General features: G+C 45.5%; 1 long non-coding RNA gene across 3 annotated transcripts in view; it reads right to left on the bottom strand.

Moving 5' to 3' along the window:
• The window catches only part of LOC106557784, a 31,617-nt gene that overhangs the window by 13,500 nt on the left and 13,195 nt on the right, over positions 1-4,922 (bottom strand). The gene's annotated exons all lie outside the window — the stretch shown is intronic.

Genomic DNA, 4,922 nt, shown 5'->3' with positions numbered 1-4,922 from the left:
TTGCAGTGCTTGTTTTCAGGGTGGCAGAGTGGACAAGAATATTTGCCTTCCTCTCTTGGCCAGGCACTACAGTGTGAGTTCTGGAGGAGCTGACCTGGGTGCTGGAATCTCCAGCAGTTTCAGGGACTTGTTTGTAGCTCCAGAGAGTCTGCTCATGCTGTGCATGCCACAGAAGGCCCATCAACATACCACCCACGAAACTTGTGGAGATCATCTCTGTACCCTTCTAGATTCTTGGCTCTGACCACCACCACCCCTCTTCCCTTGCCCATGGGGTCAAGGCCACAGAGGGACAAAATGATGGTCAGGGATTTGAGGCGGGGAAGGAGAGGATCCCCGGACAATAACAGCTGAAAGGGGGCTCTAGGGACCAAGTGCAGACCTCATGGGTACTGGGACCTGATGGTTGGGGGGAGGAAGGATATCAGGAACTGCTGCCCTGCGGAGAACAGGTGCTGGTGTTGAGTTTAGGGGAGGGTGGAGGGGTGGGGATGGGTGAAGGAAGGCTGATGTTTGTTACCAGCAGGACCAGTTGAGGAAATGAAGGTGAGAGCATGGAAATAAAGAGGCCAAGAGAAAAGGGCCAAGGCAGGGTGAGGCAAGTAAACCAGGAAGAGCACACTCCCAGGAAACCTCAACAGTAGGATTCTGAGAGGCAGAAAAGTCACCAGATCTACCTCCTTGGGTGCCAGGTTGGGGAAGAGTGATGTGAGCAGAAAGGAGAGGACTTCCCTAGGTGAGAGTTTAGGCCAGAGGCTGTTGCTTTGTGAAGAGGCAACAAGGACTTTGGGGTCCATTATAGTAAAATTGAGCAGCAAGAAGACCCATGATCTCACATTTCTGAGGTGCTAGCGCCCAGTAGAGGAGAAAGTGGCCCAAGTCCATAGAAGCTCAAACAACTTAATTACAGTCATCTTCAGATTTTATACCTTTATGCTTTTGTAAATGCTTATATTTTAATTACATTGACTAATTGCTAACAAGTATAATTGAGTTACATGACCTTGAATTCTCTGAATGCGATACATTTAATAGCTATTTATCAGCTTTTTTTTCTGTTTATTTTTTAAAGATTTTATTCATGAGAGAGGCAGAGACCTAAGCAGAGAGAAGCAGGTTCCTTGCAGGGAGCCTGATGTGGTACTCGATCCCAGGACCCCGGGATCACAACCTGAGCCACCCAGACATCCCTCTAAGCATCCCTCTATATTTGTGTAAATATAGTTGGGCTTTCTGCATACATAGTCACTTCATTTACAAACCGTCATATTTCCCAATTTTTCTAAACTTTTTTAGAGTCCTTGCAGAGTGTAGCTACTCCACTATATGTTAGTAGACATAGAGCAGACCATTCCAAATGGCAAGAAGGGTCCTAGGGAGAGTAGACACTTGTTCTGGCCCTGATCAAACTTGGAAAGCTGTTTTTGTTTTTTAAGATTTTATTTATTCATGAGAGACAGAGAAAGAGCAAGGGAGGCAGAGACACGGGCAGAGGGAGAAGCAGGCTCCCTGCATGGAGCCTGACGTGGGACTCGATCCCAGGCCTCCAGGATCACACCCTGGGCTACAGGCGGCGCTAAACCGCTGTGCCACCGGGGCTGCCTGGAAAATTGTTTTTCAATAGGATCTATGATGTAAATGGAACGTTTTCACATGTATTTCCTAAATGACGATTTTCTAAAATTCATGTCCTTAGTTGTTGGTCAGGTCTCTTAGGCTGGCAGTGATGACGGGTCTTTTAAATTTTGGGAGATTATTACCTTTTTTTTTCTTTTTAAGATTTTACTGATTTTAGAGAGAGATCATGTGAGCAGGTGGAGGGGCAGGGAGAGGCACAGGCGGACTTCCCACTGAGTGCAGAGTCCGATGCAGGGGCTGAGTCCCACGACCCTGAGATGATGACCTGAACCAAAACCAAGAACCAGACATTTAACTGATAGTGGCACCCACACACTCCTATAGCAAATTTTGATTCCTGCAGGGATTTTGCCTGGTGCTCTCTATGAGCAGTGACTGTTGAGTGCACGGCACTCTCCCATCGGAGGAATGTGGTGTTCACTGGGGTAAACGGTGCTCCTGAAACCAAACCATGTAAGGATGTTTGTTTTTATCCCTTACCTGTTTGGTGACTGACCTTGAGGGACACCCATTGCTGATCCCTTAGAGGTATTCAAACTGCTGTCCCCATGATCATTTACCTTAGAAGACCTTCAAGACATAACCCCCAAACTTACAGGATTTCCACTGCATATTTCAGTATCTCAGCCCCCCAGTGTTCTCTCCAAACTCTGATGCCCACAGCTCCCACCTCTCTGGGCTGTTTAGACCCTGGATCGTAGTTTCTCGCTGGTCAGGATCTGGCCTTCCCTTCTCCAGAGTCCCTGCAAGTCTCAAATGGCTGACTCCACCATGTTGGCTTCACTTTTCCTAGGCTCCCCAGCGGGAGTGCTCTGTGGACCTTGACTGCAGTGGTGCCAGGGATAACTTGCTTTTCACCTGCTGCACCCTCTGAAACATGTCATCACACACACTCATCCACAGCAAACACGGCACACTGACCATGCATTCTCTCGGGTGACATACGAGTTCTAATGATCACACGTTGACCTTCTGCCCTGACTATATAATGGCCAACACCCTCAAAGTCAGAAAAACCAAGGAAGGGTGACTGGGTGATGGGCACTGAGGGGGGCACTTGATGGGATGAGCACTGGGTGTTAGACTATATGTTGGCAAATCAAACTCCAATAAAAAAAAAATTATACAAAAGAACCCAGAAAAAACAGGGAAACAACTATGCAGATCATATGACTGTATACTCTGCAGCCGCATAGAATTGGTGATGCAGACATGTGGTCCTTGTATGGAGGGACTCTGGCTGTGCATGTGTGTTTGGATCATGAGGCATTTCCCAGTTTGACATCAACATGAAAACTCCATGCATAGAGGGGAGAGGCTTGTGGCACAGGGATAGGATGTGTGTGGACCTCCCATCAGTGCTTGGCAGTGCTTATTCTTGGCAGATGGTGTAGGATACAGGGAGCTAAGGATCTGCACACTAGGTGTTTGATACAAGCATATCAGCAAAAAGATTCATAGAAAAAATCCAGAAAATGTAACCAGGGTCCCCTGAGAATGCACTAAGGATTCAGTATGACTCCAAATTGTCAGGAGGATTTGTTGTCAGAGCAGTCCTGTTTCTCTTAAAACTTGGATATAAATGTTTCATACATAAAAAATATTAAAGTATTCTTTGCTTGAAGATATGTGAAGTAAAAGAATTGAAGTTCCTGCCATGAGTGAGTAGATTTTGTTGATCCAACCCATAAAAAGCAACAGCAAAACCTGGTTAAGTACACAAATCTTTGAAGTAAAAGATGTCTTTGAAGACATCAGTATGTAGGCTATTTTTTAAAATATATATATATATTTAAAAAAAAAAGATTTTATTTATTCATGAGCAACCCAAAGAGCAGAACCAGCAAAGAGCAGAACCAGCGGCAGAGACATAGGCAGAGGGAGAAGCAGGCTCCCTGCGGGGAGCTCAATGCGGGGGGTGGGGGGAGTGGGGGGGGTGGATTTGATCCTAGGAGCTCAGGATCACACCCTGAGCTGAAGGCAGATGCTCAATTACTGAGCACTCAGGCGCCCCTGTAGGCTGTTTATTTTTTATTTTTTATTTTTTTTTAATTTTTTTTTAAATTTTTATTTATTTATGATAGTCACAGAGAGAGAGAGAGAGAGAGAGAGAGAGGCAGAGACACAGGCAGAGGGAGAAGCAGGCTCCATGCACCAGGAGGCCGATGTGGGATTCGATCCCGGATCTCCAGGATCGCGCCCTGGGCCAAAGGCAGGCGCCAAACCGCTGCACCACCCAGGGATCCCCTGTAGGCTATTTAAACAGGAATTTTTAAGGCACAATGGATGGGTCTAGGGGAGTCCACAGGAAGATGATTGCCTCATCCACACTAGATTTTCTCCTGGGGCAATTGAACATTAGTAGGGAGGGAGATTGAGACCCAGAAGAAAAGTGAAGCCTTTCTGGGCTTAGGAGAAATAAGATGGAACTTTGTGCAAGCAAAATATTGGGGCTTTGCTTCCTGGTAAGTCATGGTGAGTAGAGGTGAGATAATAGTAGGAAATAAATATTCACTTCAAAGGTGTATTTGTGAAAGTTTAGGGGATTGCGGGACCAGAAGAGAATATAAGCACTAGGATTCCACATGGGTAAAAGCCCTTACTGTGAACGGTGAGGTCCCCAGGCATTTCCACACCTGAAGCACCTGTTTAGTGTGGACACTGATGATCTTGGGGAGAGACATCACTAGGGAGTGAAAACAAGTTGATGGGGTGTTGGCCGACAGAATTCCCAAACTTGGCTGCTTTTTTTTTTACAGGCAAGAAAGCTATTATAATACAGTCCCATGGTTTGGGAGGATTACTTCCAACTGCAGGAAGACATCTGCACTGACTTTTTTTTTTTTTTTTTTTTTTTAAGATTTTTTTTTGGGGGGGTGCTGAAACCTGAGAACGAACTTTTTAAAGGATTTTATTTATTGGAGAGAGCGAGAGAGCGAGCATGCACAAGTGGAGAGCAGCAGGAGAGGAGAAGCAGATCCCCTACTGAGCAGGGAGCCAGATGTGGGGCTCAATCCCAGGACCCTGAGATCATGGTCTGAGCTGAAAGCAGATGCTTCACTGACAGCCACCCAGGTGTCCCTTACTACTTTTGAAATTTTGGTAGCAATACTACATGTCCTTTTAAAGGAGGACAATTGACATACCAGCAGACCTTACTTGATCTATTAAGAATTTCTGATGATTTTCCATAAAATAGCTTCTCCATTATGAATTCTCTTATTTTCATAGATTTTTATCTTCCTGGTGATTTCTTTTTTCACTTATTTCCTGTTTTAGCAGTT

This window comes from Canis lupus, chromosome 25 (assembly GCF_011100685.1).
Source record: "Canis lupus familiaris isolate Mischka breed German Shepherd chromosome 25, alternate assembly UU_Cfam_GSD_1.0, whole genome shotgun sequence".
Taxonomy (NCBI): Eukaryota; Metazoa; Chordata; class Mammalia; order Carnivora; family Canidae; genus Canis; species Canis lupus.
Note: the sequence above shows the minus strand (reverse complement) of the source record. Positions and strands in the feature narration are given on the sequence as shown.